General features: G+C 40.0%; 1 protein-coding gene across 4 annotated transcripts in view; it reads right to left on the bottom strand.

Annotated features, from left to right (window-relative positions):
* ATP10D (ATPase, class V, type 10D) overlaps positions 1-20,792 on the bottom strand; it is a 75,695-nt gene extending 54,903 nt beyond the window's left edge. For 2 of the 4 annotated variants that reach the window (XM_006759249.1, XM_015560985.1), the window contains exon 1: positions 20,605-20,792. The gene's annotated coding sequence lies outside the window, so the exon portion shown is untranslated. Of the gene's footprint in view, positions 1-10,704; positions 10,852-20,598 lie in introns of all 4 variants that reach the window. The other 2 variants (XM_006759250.1, XM_006759251.1) reach the window with 2 other exon arrangements.
* Between the last annotated feature and the right edge of the window lie 6 nt (positions 20,793-20,798).

Genomic DNA, 20,798 nt, shown 5'->3' with positions numbered 1-20,798 from the left:
GGAACCTTGGCTTCCTCCATCACTGGAGCAAGCAAGCCTCATGTTCGCTTCATCTGCGTGGCTGCCAGCTGCCATCTTTGTTGGCAGTTAATTTGCATATCCTGCTGATTAGCCAATGGGAAGCATAGTGGAGGTATGGTTAATTACCATGTTTGTCTATTATTAGATAGGATTGAAAAAAAGAAAAAACAATAGTTCTATCCTTATCAAATTCTGTCCTTTGGAGTTTGCTCTCTAAAATATCTGTTCAGAGACAGCTAAATCTATAAACACTGACTGGCCAAAACAATGCTCATCTTTTCAACATAATGTTTTTAAGGTGTTCCTCTGAAGTGACTTGAAAAGCCTGTTTTTTCACTTAAGTTAAAAAAAAAAAATAGCTTCTTCACCTAGATTAGTGGATATTTGGTCCTGCCCAAAACATCCATGGAGACATTTGGTCCATGCCAAAGGTTCTTGAAATTTGGTCTCATCAGAAATATCTAGAAGCATATTTGGTCCAGGCCAAATGGTCCTTGATATTTGATCCTGTCCAAAATGTCCACACTGCCCTGACTGGTTTTGCTCAGTGGATAGAGCGTCAGCCTGAGGACTGAAGGGTCCCAGGTTCAATTCCCATCAAGGGCATGTACCTTGGTTGCGGACACATCCCCAGTAGGGAATGTGCAGGAGGCAGTTTCTCTCTCATCGATGCTTCTAACTCTCTATCCCTCTCCCTTCCTCTCTGTAAAAAATCAATTAAATAAATGTCCACACTTAGAAGACATCGCTGGGTTCAAATAGCTCATACCACTTATTTCTACTTTTGGTTTTCAGAATTAATACATACAGAATACTATTATGGATCAAGGACCTTTTGACATGGACCAAATGCCTCAGTGGGTGGTTTTGACAAGACCAAATGTCCTATAAGGCTTAACCTCCAATGCAGCTTGAGTTATTAAGGTAGTTCATTAGCGCATTCATAAATCTACCCCAGAACTACCTCGTGCTTTATCAATGAACCAACAAGAATGTAAAACACTTAATATAAGCACCCAGTGCTTTTCATGCATTTCACCTCATGCACAGTAGGTGACCATTATGACAAATCTCAAAGTTTTAGAAGGGTGAAATCAGTACAATTTATATAATTTCTGGAAACTTTAAAAGAGAAGTTTTTACTTGTAATTACAGCAGGTTCTCCAATAACATTTAGTTCAATTGTTATAATGCTGATGAGATGCCATAGGAACTTAACTCTTGTTTATATGAATTAGCCTGTGGTAACAGTGGTTTTGTTAATGCATCTTTTTGCTTAAAGTCACAGAACTATTGTATCTTCAGCATTAAGTGAGCACTTTGTAAATTCATATTAAGACAGAGGAGTGTGTATTCCCCTATTGTTCACAATCTCATACAACAATCTAGATTCTACCTAGATTTTTAAATTTCAGAATACAATTTCTTGAGAATGAAAAGTTAGAAATATTTTTTAAAATATGAGGCATGGGTGATGTTAACTTCTGGTAATTTGTGGTGTATTTAACTAACAACCTCACACTAGAAAAAAAATACTCACTGGTTTACAAAAACAATCAACTTTTCACTCCACATACATACTCAACAACCTTCTTTTTTCCCATTCACTCCATTCCAAAGAGACAAATCTATGACTGGAAGACATTTTATTGCCCAAGTTTCCCTTGGTCCGCTTTCCTGTGTACCTTTTCAATGTCTTTACACTTATATTAGGTGCTTTATCTACTGGTATATTGCCTTCTCCTTCCTCCTGGCTCACCGCTCTCCTCAGCATCCGCCCTCAGCCATCGAGTCTCTGTCCTACTCCCCAAGGCCAGGTGGCTTGTCGTCCTGTAATGACTCTCCCTCCCTTCATCATTGCTAATCTTTTCCTAATAAGTGATGATCGGATCAAGGGACTGATCTACACAAGAGAGAAAAGGTGCTAGTGCTTTCAAGGAATAGAAGAAAAAAAGACTAGGAGTGCAGGTAACTAGCATGTGGAAAACATCCTTTCAAGGTTCCAGCTTAGAATTTAAACCATCTTATATTAAGCAAGAATGACCAAGGATCTACTTAGCACTCCAGCTCAGTGCTTTCAAAATTTGGTAACTGCCAGCCAGTTACCAAATACATTCTATGATATTCTATGGTGAACCTGGAACATAGACATAGACATGCATACATATATAGCTGAAAAAAAAGCCTACAAAACATTTTTTACTCTTATTACTTGCAATGCATGCATTTTCTATTCTACAGTAACTCTTTCAGTCTCTCTCTCTCTCTCTCTGTCTCTCATTTTAATATTGCTCAAGATGCACTGAATTGGTTACAAGATTCACTAATATGCTGCTATCTACACTCTTGAAAGACACTATTATGTGAGGCTCCACAATGGATAAAAGGCACTAAAAGACAGCAGTTGGACTAGAAGGGTCAGGGGAAGACAACACTTTATTTACCATATCTCCTGCATTTTTTTGTATTGTCTTATTTTTCTGTCTTCATAAATCAAAGTAAGGCTCAAGTTAAGAGCTACAGGACATGCTTCCTAGCTGTGGTTTTTAAGACAGAAAATCCCCACATGCCCCAGCAAAGTTAAAAGTATACTAGTACTTAGAGAAGGTTCTATTATTAATAACATTTCACATGGATATTCAGGAAAATTTCTTCATGATATGAAAGGAAGGCAAATCAGAGTAAGTCATACCTCATCAAGAATAATTATATTTAAAAGCTTAGACTTTAGAGGTTATTTAATCTCAAGGCTACAAACTAGTAAAATTCTATCTAATGATGTATTTTGTGCCATGATGTTGGCAAACACATTGTTCTTAATATATTTCTTTTAATACAGGACATTTAAAAATGGAGATAAATTCACATAAAATATTGATAATTAGATTTTCTTAAAAACAATGACAGGATGTTGGACACAAATTTTCACATAGTAACAAATGTCAGAAGCTTTTTCACTGTAGCCCCTGCCCCTAAGCCTGTATTTTCTATTTCACCTATTTTAATTGAGTGGATGAGCACTCTGCTCACCATTCTGAAGAATCAAATTCCCCTGCTCTATAGACCAAGGCTCAAATGGCAGTTGCATCACTCATTAGATCTCTGACCTATGTAATTAACCTCTGGGCCTCAGCTTGCTAATGAATAAAATAACATAACATTAAGAGTCTTGGGCACACTATAGATGACAATGCTCTAATTCCTGCTCTCCTCTTTGGCTATTTCTCAGGTCATAAATAAGTCAAGGTTTGAAACCCAGTAAATTGGTCTGAGGTCCAAACTTTCAACAGATTGATTTCAAAGTAAATGAAGTTGCCCAAGTCTAAGTAAATGCTCAGTTCAGTGTCACCGTTGATACCTGAGAAGTAACCAGTTTTAAGTAGGATACAAATAGAAAACAAATCATAAAAGACAGGCATGACTAACCCTATGTAATAAAAGGCTACTATGCAAATTGTCTCCTCAGGGGTTCAACCGACCAGGAGTTTGACTGTTTGCTATGATGTGTGCAGACCACCAGGGGGCAGCGCGGAACAAAAGGAAGGCCCAGCCAGCAGCCAGAAGGCCCCGATCAGCCCTGATCACCGGCCAGGCCTACGGTCCCTACCCATGCACAAATTTCATGCACTGGGCCTCTAGTCCTATATAATAAAGGCCAGTGACCATAAGCGTAACAACCGGAATGACCACTCGACCAGTCGCTATGAGGTGGGGAGCCGGCGAGGGGAACCGACTGGCTGGCGATGGCAGTGGGGTGGGATGAGGGCCGGCGAGGGGAACTAAGAGGCTGGTGGCAACAGCAGGGCAGGACCCAGGGAGGGGGAGGGGAACCAGCTGGCTGGTGGGGACGACAGGGCAGGACTGGGGACTGGAGAGCGGGCAGAAGATAGGCCTGATCACAGGCTAGGTCTAAGGACCCTACCTGTGCACAATTTCATGCGCTGGGCCTCTAATAAATATAATAAAACTAGAGGCCCAGTGCATGGATTCGTGCACCGATGGGGTCCCTTAGCCTGGCTTGCAGGGATCGGGCTGAAATCAGCTCTCCAATACCCGCCAAGGGGTCCAGATTACAAGAGGGTGGTTCTCCAGTGACGCATCCCAGAATTGGGCTCTCTCCTCTCTGGTTCCAGGTGCGTCACCGGAGAAGTGCAGCTGCCAAGTCACCACAGCTGGGCAGCTCCTGCTTTGAGCGTCTGCCCCCTGGTGGTCAGTGCATGTCATAGCTACTGGTTGGAGCAATTGTTCCCTGGTGGTCATTGCATGTCATAGCTACCAGTCGGATGGTCGGATGGTCACTTAAGCTTTTATATCCTATATAATAAAAGCCCTGTGATCGAACAGCAGAATGACCAGAATGACCAGTCGACCAGTTGCTATGATGCGCATTGACCACCAGGGGCAGATGCTCAATGCAGGAGCTGCCCCCTGTGGTCAGTGCGCTACCAGAGTGGAAGCACCGCTTGGCTGACCGTGATGACCAGCTGCTCCCGCTGCGAACCCTGGGCCAACGGACAGGAACCCAGGCTGTGATCGTCACTTCCTTGCCCCAGGATCCTCCTCCTCACTCCCTGCCACCTCCTCCGGACACCCGCAGGCTACATAGTGCTGCTGCTGCCAGGTTCGCAGAGCTGACCCCGGAGGCTGGGAGGCAGGTTTGTTGCCGCCATGGGACTGAGGCCTACTCCACCAACTCTCAGTGCTATTGTCCCTGGTCCCGGCCCTGACCGGGTCCTCTGGAGAGGCAAGTCCTCCAGCTCAATGGAAGATGCTGAGCCACAGAGCAGCCACTCAGAGGGCGGGTCCACAGCCGCTCGGCTGACCGGAATGAGCAGCACTCACACAGAGGGCAGATCCCACCGGCCACGCCCCCCACCAGTGCGCAAATCTCATGCACTGGGCCTCTAGTATATAGATAACCTTCATACCATCTGATCTCATCCTCCACCATCTTCTTCAAATTTCATTCCAATTACGTTCATGAACAAACTATATTCCTCTAGTCCTGGGGCCCTCTGCTAATTACAGTCTCCTAGGCCCCTCCCCTGGAGATTCTGATTCAGGAGCATGAATGTGCGGTTTAATTAGTACCCAGATGACATGTCTGGGAGGTTGCAAAGCACAGCCTATAACCTGCACCTTTGGAAATGCTGCCCTCTTTTTCCAGAGGGCTGGTCAATCACATCACCCACTCACAACAGCCCCTATTCATCTTCCAGTGGTCGGCAAACTCATTAGTCCACAGAGCCAAATATCAACAGTACAACAATTGAAGTTTCTTTTGAGAGCCAAATTTTTTAAACTTAAACTATATAGGTAGGTACATTGTTATTACCTTAATAAGGTTACTCCTAAGGCTTAGGAAGAGCCACACTCAAGGGGCCAAAGAGCCGCAGTTTGCCGACCACGGATCTAGACTGTTTTAGCTTGACCTTGGAGTGGGAGAGGTTGAGGATCCACACAGGAGCTACAGTAAGGTACTCCCGGCGCTGCTCCCATGAAAACCTGGGCATGGCTCCATCACTGGCACTTGCTATAGTGTGCTTCGGGTAGCTTCATTCTTCAAGGTCAGGGACCTTCTCTAATTCCTTCCCAGACTCCAGAGAGTCTCATGCTTGGCCAAAGTTAGATGATCAATGACATGAATATTTAGGATTCAGTACTATCTTTGGCTTCTGGCATCTACTGGAAGTCTTGGAACATATCTCCAGAAGATAAGGGGGGGCTACTGTACTTGTGTTTTCTGAAACTTACTCCTGCTTCTAATGGAAGGAAAGCCACGCTGAGACATGAAAGAGGAAACGAGGTGTTTTTGTTTCCTTTTCCCATACTACCTCTTTAATTGCAGAGTCTGCCAGGCAACCCATTAGCTAAAGATAGCAAAACCCTCTATCAAGTGTTCCCATGGGTAAGCAGAGCCACCCAGGAGACAAAAGCTCTAAGGAACATTTTTAAGATTTTTCAAGAATATCATTCATAACTCTAAGATTTAGCCCACTCCACAGGGAGCTGACTTGTCATGGTTTCTGATAATAAACAAATGGTTCCATGCTTTACTTGACCTAACATTATGCCACTGATTGGAACCCTACCTTGAGAATTAACAACAAATTTAAAACACACACACACACACACACACACACACACACACACACACACAAAACAAGTTCAATTATCATCACATTGAGCCAGAAAGAATGCTTAGGTCTTGATACTCTACTCCCCAGTGAGCTGCTCTCCTTACAGGCAGGGAGATTTAGCATTTCATTAAAAAATAAAATATAGTTTACCTAGGTTTTTTATTAAAATCTTCATTCTTAACTTCATTTTAGTTTAAGAGCAACTACTACTGTGTGGAAATTTGAATTACAGCAAAATTCCAGCTGGTTAGTGATGGAAAATACCATTAACGATTAACTCTATGAAAAAGCCTGCATGTTCCTGGGCTGAGCATGACAACCTGATGTTCACTATTACCCAGAAATGCAGTGACAAAGGACGCCTGTCTCTGGACCCCTTGCTTTAATTAACTGACTTTAGCATTTTGTCTAGAATGTCAAAGTTAATTCATATGACCAAGATCAAGATTCTTAACACAGCCCAGCTGGTGTGGCTCAGTGGTTGAGGTTCAACCTATCAACCAGGTCACGGTTCGATTCCCGGTCAGGGCGCATCCCAGGTTGTGGGCTCCATCCCCAGTGTGAGGCGTGCAGGAGGCAGCCAATCAATGATTCTCATCATTGATGTTTCTATCTCTCTCCCTCTCCCTTCCTCTCTGAAATCAATAATAAAAATATATTTTTTAAGAAAAGAACCACCACCAATTACAAACAACCAACTAGGTTTAAAAAAATATTCTTAACATACAGGTTTAAACTGGTAGAGAGGGACTGAATATGAAATTAATACAAACCAAATGCTATATACATCCAACTTGCAATACTATTTCACAGTAAGGCAATTATATTGTAGGGGGAAAAAATTTCATTGCAAGTAATCATTAATCACCATCACAGAAATATCAATTATGTTCTAAAAATATGTATGTGTAAACGTCTTTATAATTGGCACACGAAAATTATAAATCACTTTCACTTATGAATATTGATGGAAAACCTCAATAAAATTTAGCAAATTAAATATAACTCTGGCAATGGGAGTGTGAATTGCTACAATCTATTAGGTATCGCAAAAAAGGAATAGGAGGGACTTGTTAACTTTTCTTTTTTTGTTACAATGAAATGTATTGAATTATAATTTTTAAAATCTAATTTTCAAGTTTTAAAGGAAGAAGTTTTAATTAATAGCTATGAAACAGTCTAATGCTGCCCTGTGCATTATGTGTGCATGATGCTACATGATCCAATATCCCACTGACTCACAGAAGCTGAACAAAACCTGTAATTAAAGTTCTAAAATCTATAAAGCTATCAATTTTAAGACATAGATCAATTAAAATTAGAAATAAAGAAATACAAGCCAAATGTTGCTAGAAAATAAGTACACATAACACTTTCATAATAGTTACTGCTTACAAAATACATTTCACATGCCATTTAATTTAATCTTCACAACATGGAATGAAGTTTTACTTCCTAGTTCCAGAGGAAGAAATAAAAGGTCAAAAAGTATAACTCAAGGCATGCAATATTTGACTCCAAAGTCATGCCTTTCCAACTACACAATTCCATTTATACATAAAATTTCAAATAGTCAAATATGATCGTTTAAATTAGATTATTTCTAATTCATAACCTACATTTTTATTATAGTCATTTAAAATAACCATATTTTTCTAGAAGATATTACAAGCTATAATCTATAACAGAGTGCACCTAAAATAGCAGATACTATGTTCCTTCTTGTGTACAAATGTACTTGAAAGCAGACAGAGCTCAAAACACTGTTTCCCTCAATGAATGCTTAATGGAAATTTTGTAGCAGGACAGATCATCAAAGGTAAATACGGGATAATGAATTCCCTTAAGCCCAGTTAGTATTTAAACATTGATGAGATCATCATCAGCCAACACACAACCTGAAATGTACATATATGAGCTCACTTGTCTAAAGGAGAAAAACATTCTTGTGTGTCGTCGTTTCAAGACGCTCTGTTTGTGGCTGTCAAATTCCCGTATGCATCCGAATGTGCTGAAGCACCACCCCATGCTGCTGACTCAGCAGATCTGGGTGGGGCTCAAAAAGCTGGATTTCTTTCCTTCCCGATGTGGCTGGGTTGTTGGTTTTCATCCTGTGCACCTGGGGTTGCCAGGTTCAATTCCCAGTCGGGGCATGTGCTCAGGTTGCGGGCTCAACCCCCCGTTGAGGGCATGTAGGGGGCAGCCAGATGGATGTTTTGCTCTCATATTGATGTTTCTCTCTCTGTTTCCCTCTCCCTTCCTCTCTCTCTAAAAATCAATTTTTAAAAACAAAACAAAAAAAAAGAATCTGCATTTCTAACAAGTTTCCAGGTTAGTGCTCAAGTTGGTCCTTGGAACATGCTTTGAGAACTCGGCTATGTAAATTTCTTTCAATATGTAAAGTTGAAATTAAGAATGAAGATTTAGATGTCACTCGTATTATTGGGCAGTCTTTCTTCTTTGAGTGTATAGAGCAGGGGTGGGCAAACTTTTTGACTCGAGGGCCACAATGGGTTCTTAAACTGGACCGGAGGGCCGGAACAAAAGCATGGATGGAGTGTTTGTGTGAACTAATATAAATTCAAAGTAAACATCATTACATAAAAGGGTACGGTCTTTTTTTTTTTTAGTTTTATTCATTTCAAAGGGGCCGGATCCGACCCGCGGGCCGTAGTTTGCCCACAGCTGGTATAGACTGAGGCCATGTACCGATGACTTGACAGCTGATACAAGCAGACCCTCTCATCTAAGGCTAGAATTAACTCATATAGCGAAAGTCTAGTTTACACACAAAAATACCCAGCAATGGCTGATGAGGCCTTCAGGATAGATTCTGCAGATTTAATACAATTACAAATCAGTTTCAGCCAACATTTCCAAAAGTTTGGCAAGGGAGAACAATGGAGAACAGTGGGTCCTGGCCTTGACAGACTTGTAACCTTTTTCTCAAACAAGATGAGAAAACTCTAACAAAAATATCAAAGTTCCTATATACCCCAAACCTGGGAAGAAAGAATTTACCTATCAGGGTCAATAAAAAGAGAAAGAGAGATGTTATAGCTATAAGAAATTTTTCACAGTAGACTTGGGATGTGAAAGTTTTCTTGGCCTATACATCTCTGAAACACAGATAAAACCAAAGCTTGTTCCAATCTGGGTCACACCAGACCTACTTCTCCAGCTCTCTCTATAAGAAGCTGATTCCTTATCTGACAGGTAATAAGCAATAAGGTGGCAGTAAGATCACCTGAAATCTTTGCTGGTTTCTTATTGCATCAGGTGCCAAGGTGACATGCTGGCACGGCTCCCTTAGTGATTATTTTTGTGCTACCGATAAAAGGAAAAGAAGTGTTTTTCTTCACCCCACACAATCTTTGGAAAAGAAGATAAGCAGTTACAGGACGCTCATGGGAAAAGGCCAACTCTAATCAAGCACATGGCCCTTATGCATCTGTAGAAAAGAGTGTCCAAACCAAGCTCACTCAGTCCCATTCACTCAGCAAACTAGACCTGAACACCGAACGCTATGGTTGATGCTGGGGACACAACCTAAAGACACAGTTCTATTCTACATCACAGAAGCTGCCTCTCACTCAGGCTGAGGAAAGACACCCTCCACCGCAATGTGTTTTATTTCATTGCTGATGAAGAGTCAGTTTAGAACTTTCAAACAGAGCGTGTTTATTTTTAAAGAAGACAGAGGTATAAAATATGACTGTGGTATCTAGATGCATTGCTTTCTACTGAGAAAAGTTTATCTCTTCTTAATGTTTCCAAAATACATGAAATAGAAAGAGATTTTTCAATTTTCTTGTGTGAGAATTAAGTATTTATGTGTCCATTCAGACACTGAAAGCTTTATTACCTCTTTTTTTTCAACATATCTCAGCTTTTTCTTATAGGGATCATACCTCCAATTGAGTTAACTTTTGCTAATTAATGCTTAGGCTCAAAACTGGTTTGAGCTAGCAAAAAGTCAGGAAAAATGTCGCAGTGGTATGTGGTCTCTCCATGTTACTGGAAACTAAAAAAAAATAATAACTCACCCATACTCATGGTAATTTGCCAGTATGTCATAGTCTATTCTTAAAGCTGAAAATTATAAACATATATGTTCTGACATTGGTAATCCTGAATACTCCTAAAATCTACGTTATTGAAATGATAGAAGAGCTGTTTTTGAGATTCAGTTATTCAACTGTAATACAATATTATTAATTCAAGAAACCTGAGATCATAACAGTATCTACCATTTAAAAAGACATGCAGTATGCATGCATATAAGCATAAGCGATGGACGCAGACAACAAGGAGTAAGGGTGAGGGCAAGACTGAGGGGATGAGGGGACTATGGGGGGATAAAGACACATTTGTAATACCTTAATCAATAAAAAATAATATAAAAATAAATACATTTTAAAAAGACATGCAAGGTCCTGTGCTGGGGATAAATATACATAACTTTAATCTGACAACAATGTACATGTTTTTATCCCCATTTGACGTTGAAAACATTGAGACTCAGAGTGATTGGGAAACTCACCCAAGTGACACAGCTTGGTCAATGGTTACCCAAGCCTGATCCAAATACCTCCGCTGGAGTGAGAGCCTCCACAGCCAGTAGAAGGCTCTGATATAGGGCAGAAACTTGAGCAATTAAGTTGGTAGAAGGCACATAGCTTCTGGCAGCCTACCAAGGAATGTGAGGGTTAGGAGGAAGAATAGGACTAGTATAAAATATCTGAACTTAAGTCATTCAGGGGGAAAAATACTACAAGCATACTTCATTTGAAAAAATAAATTAACAAATTCAAATATTTAATTTTCAAACACTCATTAGATGCATTCATTAGAAAGCTCTTTACGTGTATTTGAAATATGATCCAATATATAACAATAAAATGTACATGTAAATAAATGATCCATTTCAGCCCGACTTCAATATCATCGGGTCTCACGGGGACCTGTAAGTGACTGGCCCATGATCTCTCACTGCCCCTCCTCCTTGCACGGCCTCATCTCCCCGCTCACACATTTAGAAATGCATCGTCAAGACTGTGGTCACTTCCTTGTATTCTCTCCAGCCCTTAGGTCCTTTCTCACTTCTTTCTTGGCAAAGCCCTTACCCTAGCTATATTCAAATCAGTTCTATCAAATCCCTATATACTCCATTCCAATACCTATGGGTTGAAAGTGCCTACAGGGAAACACATAATGTGCCTGGTTAGTGTCACTTTAAATTACCGGCCATGAGCTACAAGTTGGCCGCGCATGCCAACTGCAATCATATAGGACTTCTAGTCTCTTTACTTTCCCATTTTAACAGGCAACTGTTTCATACCTTTTCCTCTAACTGCGTATCTTCCTCCCAGCTTCCTTCGTGCTGATGATCTCGTTTCTGTTTTACTGAGAAAACTAAGACCATCTAAAGAGAACTTCTACAGGTTTCCCTAAGTGACTATTCTCCAGCTCAGAACTCTTCCCCAAAGTCCAGACTCATCCAACTAGACTCATCCAACTAGGCTGCCAACTAGACAGCCTAGCCCAGGTTCTCAACCTTTGGGGGTCGAACGACCCTTTCACAGGGGTCGCCTAAGACCATCGGAAAACACATATATAATTACATATTGTTTTTGTGATTAATCACTATGCTTTAATTATGTTCAATTTGTAACAATGAAAATACATCCTGTATATCAGATATTTACATTACTATTCATAACAGTAGCAAAATTACAGTTATGAAGTAGCAACGAAAATAATTTTATGGTTGGGGGTCACCGCCACATGAGGAACTGTATTAAAGGGTCGCGGCATTAGGAAGGTTGAGAACCACTGGCCTAGCCTATCTCCAAATGGAAACATGTGGAACACTGAGCTCCTGGTACTCTCCCCAAAACCTGCTGTCCCTTCCCCCAGATGAGCCCTGTCAGCTGATGGCAACTTAATTCTTCTAGATCTTTAGCCCCAAAGCCTTTGAGTCATCAGAGGGTCCTGTCTTCCCTCAAAATCCATACAGTCAGTTAGCAAATTCTGTTGGCCCTGCCTTTAAAATATATCCAGAATCTCACCACTTGGCATCATTCCCACCATCACTCTCGTCTAATACTATCACCTAGTCCTGTTAAAAACCTAAGTTAGATCCTGATATTTCCACAATTCCAAATCTCGAAAGGCTCTCATCTTAGTTATAATTACAGCCGCCAGTGCCTCCCTATCTGCCTCCCTATGTTCTCTCAATACCCCTCTCCTCCTTCACTCCACTCTGCACAGCCTTGTCTCAGCAGTCCCTATTTTCCTCCAGTTTCATTTCTCATAGAACTCACGTCCCTTTCTCATAAGGTATAATTACTTTTGTATTTTAGCTGTTTTCTTCTGCCTCCATCAGAGGAGGAATTTATATCTCTTTTGTTCATTGATGCGGCGTAGGCCTAAAACAGTAAGTATCAGGCATAGACTTTCAATATGTGTGTGTGGAATGAACATATGATTAATGAATAACATAATACCTCTCTTACATGCAGAATGTCTGTAATAATCTTAAAAACTCTGGCTGTAGAAGTGATATATGCTTAGTTATTTCCTGTTAATTCATTACAGCTTTTATTATGCATGCTAAAGTTATTACAGTTCATATTAAAATCTACAGTATGTCAGCCTAAAATGGCCACTTGCAAGACTGTAATAGGAAGACATAAAAAGGGAACTAGAACAAGACAAATCTGTTTTTAAAAATAGCCAAGGTATGTTAATTTAAAAACTCATAGGAAGGAAGTTCTTCTGAGTAACCAGACAGCTTCATTAATTCCTTTCATACAGGATGGAAAGCATTATAAATGTGTTCTCAATTTTCCTATACTTTATACAGCATTCTAAATGCATTTCCTTCTCTGAGATTTCAGCACCAATGCATGGAGCACCAGTCATTGCAAAGTGCTCTATATAGCGGTGCCTTCAGGGTCTTCAGTAGTTGAAGACCTCCTTGTTTTTAATGCTCGTGTCTAATTTTACAGGTTTGTTTGTCCCGTGGCTGCCAAAATATCTGCCTTTCTTAAGACTTAACTCATACTTCCATCTACCTTAGACTCTATAATAATAAAAGCATAATATGCTAATTAGACCAGGCAGCCAAACGACCTTCCGGACATCATTCTGGATGTCCTTTGAGATGAAGCTGTGGTGACGGGGGCTGAGGCAGAGGCGGTTAGGGGCAATCAGGCAGGCAGGCAAGCAGTTAGGGAGGATCAGGCAGGCAGGCAGAGTGGTTAGGGGCGATCAGGCAGACAGGCGAGTGGTTAGGGGTGATCAGGCAGGCAGGCAGGGGAGCGGTTAAGAGCCAGTGGTCCCGGATTGTGAGAGGGATGTCTGACTGACCGGCCGCTGGACATCCCCCAAGGAGTCCTGGATTCTGAGAGGGTGCAGGCTGGGCTGAGAACCGCCCCTCCCCTTCCATGCACAAATTTCATGCACCAGGCCTCTAGTAGTTAATAAACAGAAATAAATGGAATTAATGACCTAACGGTCTTCAGGGAGCAGAATATAGAAACTTAACAAGACATATTTAGCCAAACCTATTTCCACTGTTCAGAGATCTCTTTTCCTCATACCTGTTTAATAAATAGGTACCAAAAGGCCAATGTGTCAGCCATGCACTTTTCCAGACACTACAACCAAAATGATGAAGCGTCCTATGTGAACTCCCTGGTTCTTGTCTCCAAGGAGTCCAGAGTCCTGTAGAGGGATCAGGCGTGAACTTCATGAGATTCCCTCATTCCCTGAAATTCTTCAGAGGTTAATCATCCTCATGAGATAGGCTTTGACATGTTTATGGCAAAATTCAGCTAAAATTTCAGCTTAGCTTTCAGAACAGCAAAAGAAAGTTGAGATAATTGTTGCAGTAAAACATATACTTACATAGGGCATATACATTTCTAGATATCAAAGTAATCTCAAAAACAAGTCTGTTATACTTTTTAAATACCACCTTCCTTGCTCTTTACATTAGATAGTTCAAGTTAGTGGGCGGGAAAAAAAACACTTCTTGGTCAGAAGGTTCTCAATTCCTAGATAAGAACCTATTTCAAGATTCTTTCTGCTGATTCCTAATATCTTCAGAACATGACCAATCTACAGTATTCTGAAATGACCATGTTCAACATCATGTGGGCCTGGTAGCATAAACAAAGGTGGCAAATAAAATTACCAGCAATTAATGAGAGACTTAATCTAACTTGATTAAATCCAAAGTATATTAAAAGAAAATAGACCAAGTTGTGTACAGATGCATTATGAAAATATTTTTTAATATATTTTATTGATTTTTTACAGAGAGGAAGGGAGATAGAGAGCTAGAAACATCGATGAGAGAGAAACATCGATCAGCTGCCTCCTGTACATCTCCCTCTGGGGATGTGCCCACAACCCAGGTACATGCCCTTGACCGGAATCGAACCTGGGACCCTTCAGTCCGCAGGCCGACGCTCTATCCACTGAGCCAAACAGGTTTCGGCATGAAAATATTTTTATGCTGGGACTCTAACTTCACATAGAATTAATTAATTACAACTTCAATGACCACTGTGGGACTCTCTAGCATTCCACACCTCTACAAAGATACTCAGGACCTCTGATAAGAAAACTTGATTCCCTAGGCAAAACAAACTCTCCACTGAATGTCATGAGGATTCGTATTTCTTTCCTTATCTTCATCTAAAAATATACCCAAGCTAAAAGGATGGAGAAAATGTTCCCTTCTTTTTTTCTGATGAAACACTAACAAAAATGTTTAGTTTTATTATGTCTTAAAAGGGAATCTGTTGCCAGGAAGTACATACTAAAACCAGTGAACACAAACCTTTTAAGTATTAAACTGTATCTTCTCAGACTATTTTTAAAGTTTTGTGTCTCAAGTAAGTGGCTTTTGATGTCAGTTCAGTGACAACACAGAAGTATTTGAAATGGCAGCAGGTGAAGTCAATGGTATTGTCTTTCCTGAAGACAGTTTGTTATTACCTACCCTCCGTAGAGTTGAAATTTTATAAGTTCGTTTTGCTAAGAGAAATGTAATTGTGCTCATCTTCCTCATTCAGAAAGGCCTTAAATGGAACAAAGCAGATTTTAGAGAAATAAATTAAGGAATATTTCATGAAGACCTATCAGCATGAGACTCTAGCAGATGTGATCGACAGGAAATGGAACGGAATAAAGCTTGAATCAGACCCACACTGCTTATTATTCTAGAAAACAGCTGGAGTCAGAAGAGTGAATGTGACGAGAATAAGTTGTATCTGGTGGTTTCCCTTATAAATCAAATATAATTCAGAAACAATGACACCTGACATGAAATTACATACAAGAGATGGCGGAGGCTTTGTGAAAGAGGGGAAAGGTAATATCGTCTATGTTCTCTTCATTCTAGGACAAAACTAAAATATATTTATTGTAGACATTTTAGAAACTACAGATTAATATCATGAGAAAATAGAAATCATATATAATCCCACCACCAATGTTAATAAGTACTATTAACATTATGTTTTTATTGATTATAGAGAGGAAGGGAGAGGGAAAGAAAGATCAATGAGAGAGAAACATCAAACAGCTGCCTCCTGCACGCCACCTACTGGAGATCAAGCCTGCAACCCAGGCATGCGCCCTGAAGGGGAATGGGACCATGCATGCCCTCCTGGTTGGTTCATAGGTCGACACTCAATCAACTGACATACCAGCTGGGCAATCATGGGAATATTTTTCAGAGATAGGACATCATTTGTAACTTAGTGTTTTCATTCCTCATATCATGAACATTTTTTCCATGTTATTAGTCTTCCCAACAACCTCACACATTTGGAATTGCTTTCCATGTTTGTTAATGTGATGTGTGAAAATAGGGTAACATATTTTTATGCTGAATATTCTCCAATTATTGGGAAATGAACATCTCTCTTCCCGAAACCTTAGAAAAGTCAAAATTGTCTTTCCTTTGTGAAATGCCCATATAAGTCTGTTTTTCACTAGGGATCATTTTCCATAGGGGTGTTATCAATCTCTCACTGCTTTTAATATCTTTTGTAAAAGGCATACTGGTGTATAAAATACAGAGCTTAGAGTTGGTCTTTTAATTTTAGTTAGAGTATTCTTGGTGATATTTTTCAAAATGGCATTTTTGTGATTATAAAAATAATAGTTGCTGTAGAAGATCTGGACATATCAGAAAAAGATTGAAAAATAAAAAGCTATAACTTTACTACCTAGAAATCCAAATTTTTTGTACATGATATATCTGTCCGTTGATAGAAACAGGAACTTATATGCAAATTGGAAGTGCAACAGTGTTGTTCAACATTTATTAATGTAGGACAATGCCTGATATGTAGTACGAGCTTAAAAAATATTTATTGAGCAAATGCTATTTTATATGTATTTATATTTCAAAATTATATTCTATACATTCAGGATTATATAGTATTAAATCTTACTTTTTTCACTTAATACATTGCAAAAACCTTTCTAAATCACAAAAATTTAAAAAATATTTTGGAAACTAAATTTTATCAATATAGAGATATACTAGTAGTGCATTAAATTATTTTAAAAGCTTGCTATTGTGGAATTAATTTTATTTTAAATATTTTTCCATATCACAGATAACACTGTAATAAACATATATATAAATCTTCATATGGAATTCAGATGGCTTCCTTAGGATATATTCCTATATCAAGGATTATGAGTTTTAGTGCAGAGTTCCATATTATTACCTCAAATAACTGAATGAATACACTCTTCACTGAGCATCATAAAAGAAGATTCCATTAAGGGTACAATTCTTATGAAACTAGGACCACTTCTTACTCCGATAGCGATACTGGTTTTGTGACAAGTGTTGTTTCTATGATTAAGACAATTTCTGAAATTAAATACACTCATTGAAGATAACAGGAAGGGAACAGAGTTTTCAAGAGAGTACGCTCACAACAAGCCTCTTCTAAGTGTAAAGAAAGCTGCTCAGCTGCTGTAACTATTGACCAGGAATGATGAGAGCATCCACCACACACATAATTGTTCCAAGACTTGATAAATCAAGTCTCCTTGTTTTAAGCATTGACAAGCTATTAAATTTATCTTCACCAATGCTTTGAGTTTTAAGAATCCCTAAGTGATCTTGCTTGTAGCGCTTTGATTTTCCTTCATTAAAAAAAATACTTCCAACTAGATCAGACAATAAGACATCTAATGAAGACTTAAATATGTGCTCACTTTTTACCTCTTAATTTTTAAAATTGATTCTTAAAAGTACATTTGTCTAACAAGGAGTCATCTCTGTTCTATTATAAATTGTCATCAAATTCTGAGCATTTCCTTCATTTTACTGGCATCAAAATAAGTGATAACCTAGTCAATTTCTATTTAGTTACTAAGTAATTGCATTCAAAAGTATTCAGTTCTTGCTGTGCAAAGGTCAAACATTCTTGACATCCATCCTGTTTTAGACTGCCTCGATTCCCCATCCTTTTCATACAATTTAACAAATGTTAAAGTAGCAGTTGCAATATTATTTTTTTTAAACTCCCTAAAACTTTTGAATGTTGTTGCTTTCCATTACATGCAGGTATCCTGGGCTTTTTAAAATTTGCATCCCACAACTCATTTTTACAAAAGACCCACATTAGTACCTGCTTTCACTAACCAAAAGAAATCCGAAGAAGATTTTCGTTTTTACGAAAAAAGGCAGAAAGTGAAAATAGTGTTCAGCATGTGTTGGCAGCAATCATTATAGAGGCAGCAGCATGCCCTGCAGCGAGAGTGGCCCCGGCCAAACCCCTTCCCAGGCAACTACATTCGGCATCTCAGCATCAAGCTGCCAGAGCTATGAATTGTGTTTGTGAACACCTGTGCTATATCTCGGTTTATTTTGCACATCTATTAGCAATATGTGTCCTAAGGTATCGGAAAAGTCTGAATGCTCATAAGGGAGTTACGTTGAGTGTAAAACTGAACATAATTAAGAGTATTTGGTATGAGTTGGTAGGGTTTTTTTTTTTTTTTTTTTTGAGTCTGGGAACACTCAAATTTTTCCCCTATAAATTATTGTCAACTGCTTCTTCGCTTTATGCCATTTTGGTTTATGATAAGTTTTCATAGGAATGCTCTACTTTCAAGTAGTGGGGGAAACCACTACAGTGTTGACCCAAATAAAGAAGCCAGCTCAAAATCGTCAAAAAAAAAAAAAAAGAAAGAAAGAAAAAAGAAAGAGAGGTGAGTTCAATGAGGAATAGCGGAAAAATTACAATTTGGAACATACATACTGTGGCAAGCTACAGGCAAATCCACGGAGGGTTTGGGGTAGGCTGCTTTATGGGCAGGGAACAGGAAGTGGGGAGAGTTTAGAGTCTGTTAAAATGAAATCAAACAGAGACCAGCTTTGAAAATCCCTCAAGCAGACAAAACCAATCCAGTCACACAAATAAAGCTCAATTTAGACCAATTTGGTGAGACCAGCTTGGCCTGGGTTGGTCTTGTTCACATTTCTGGAAACAGGGGTTTATAAGCCTATGGTTTGTGAGAACTGTCAAGGCTGATATAAGGCTACCTGATTAACACCCGAATATTTAAGAAAATGCCACATGATCAGTTTCCTGTAAACCAGGCATTTATAGAAAGTCATCTATCAGTCCTTTAGTTTTGTTTTTCTGGGGGCACATGCCTGAGACTGTCCGCTCTATATCCTCTACTTCACTTTAGATTGAAATTCTTTCACAGTATGATCTCATTTTGATAAAAACAAACTATCCTCATGCAGGTATGTAATATGTATTTGTAATGAGAATAGGAAAGAGCCCAGAAAGATAAGACATTACTTTTTACAGTAGATTGTTGTGGGAGTTCATCTGGGGCAGTGAGTGAGTTTAATCTGTTGCAATGATTATGTGTTACATGTTTGCTCTTAAAAAGCCAACAAAGGGCCGGCCAGAGGGGCTCAGTGGTTAAGCATCAAACCTTGAACCAGGAGGTCACAGATGGATTCCCTGACAGGTTACATGCTGGGGTTGTTGGCTCAATCCCCAGTGGGGGGCATGCAGGAGGCAGCTGATCAATGATTCTCTCACATCACTGATGTTTCTCTCTCTCCCTCTCCCATCCTCTCTGAAATAAAAAATTTATATGTAATATATATACATATATATATATATATATATATTAAGCCAACAAAGATTTTTTTAAATATATTTTTATTGATTTCAGAGAAGGGAGAGGGAGAGAGAGATGGAAACATCAATGATGTGAGAGAATCATTGAATCGGCTGCCTCCTGCAAGCTCCCCATTGGGGACCAAGCCCACAACCCGGGCATGTGCCCTTGACAGAAATCGAACTTGGGACCCTTCAGTCTGTAGGCCAACACTCTATCCACTCAGCCAAACTGGCTAGGGCAAAGATTTTGTTTAAATGATGTTATCTTCACAGAAATGTGATCTAGCCCAACTTAAAAATAATTATCCACTCTGGAGTTACTTTTCGGATACAGAATATAATACGTGTTGGTGGATAAGGAGCCAATCCTTGTGGGTCCATCTTTCAAGGTTGATTTTAGTCAAAGGCTTGCTCTCAGACTATAGGGTTGTTTTTTCTCCTTGCAAAGAACTGGGTGAAAAGAAGCAAGAAGAAACTTAGCTCTTATTTAGGTAACTTTCCAAATGCCTGTGTTAACATGCCCTTATGAGTAAGACTAGTTTGAATGCATCCTTTCTAAAGGCACAGGGAGGTTAGCCCTCCACACCGGAGTGTGTCACTAACCAGCCAGCTGTCTCACTGCTGCGCACAGTCCAGTGTGACTATGTGTTTTAGAATGTCAAACGAAGGATGCCCCAAACAACTATTAAGTTCTGCAAAGTTAGTGCTGGCTGGGAAGAGCACCAACTTTTTTCTGCAGCTCTCCCTTGAAAACTACTTCTGGGCAAGCTCCAAAACAAACACCGTTTTCCCCCTTAAGGAATCGACCCGGGGTTTTTCAACCCCCATCCTCTTCATTACCTCTGAGGCTGAGCCAACATTGCCTTAAACGCCTGCATTTCAAAATGAGATGACAAAGGTAGGTGTGTAAGTGTGTGGGGGGCGCGCAAGCATAATTTGCCTTTCCACAAAACCCAGCATTCAGAAAAGATAAAATAATTCCTCTTTCTAAATCAAGGGACTGAAAATGGTGTGTTTTTTCTTTTTAAAAACACACACACACACAAAACAAAAACAAAAACACAAAAAACAGTTCGACAGCCCTAACGCCTAGTTTTGAGGCAGTTCATCAAACCTGAACACAATCATGGGGTCGGGGGAGAGGGAGAGCAGGAGGGGAAGAGAGAGACAGAGAAGAAAGAGAGAAGGGAAGACGGTGGGTGATGAAACTGAAGGCAGGGAGCCGCCAAGGGGTTCGCTCTCACCCTTACCGAGTCCTCCCCGGCACACATCACAGCACGACGATCCCGAGCCCCAAGAAGCTAGAGAGCAGCCAGGCACAGATCCGGAGAGCGGAGACGGGCGGTGCTCCCACGCCAGCCATCTGCCTCGGGGATTAAAAAAATAAAGTAATAAAAAAAAATCACTTCGCAGACAGCTCCCGACCTCAGCTGCGGGAGCTGGA

The sequence above is a fragment of the Myotis davidii genome, unplaced genomic scaffold (genome assembly GCF_000327345.1).
Source record: "Myotis davidii unplaced genomic scaffold, ASM32734v1 scaffold455, whole genome shotgun sequence".
Taxonomy (NCBI): domain Eukaryota; kingdom Metazoa; phylum Chordata; class Mammalia; order Chiroptera; family Vespertilionidae; genus Myotis; species Myotis davidii.
The sequence above is the reverse complement of the archived record's forward strand: the minus strand, read 5'-3'. Positions and strand labels throughout refer to the sequence as shown.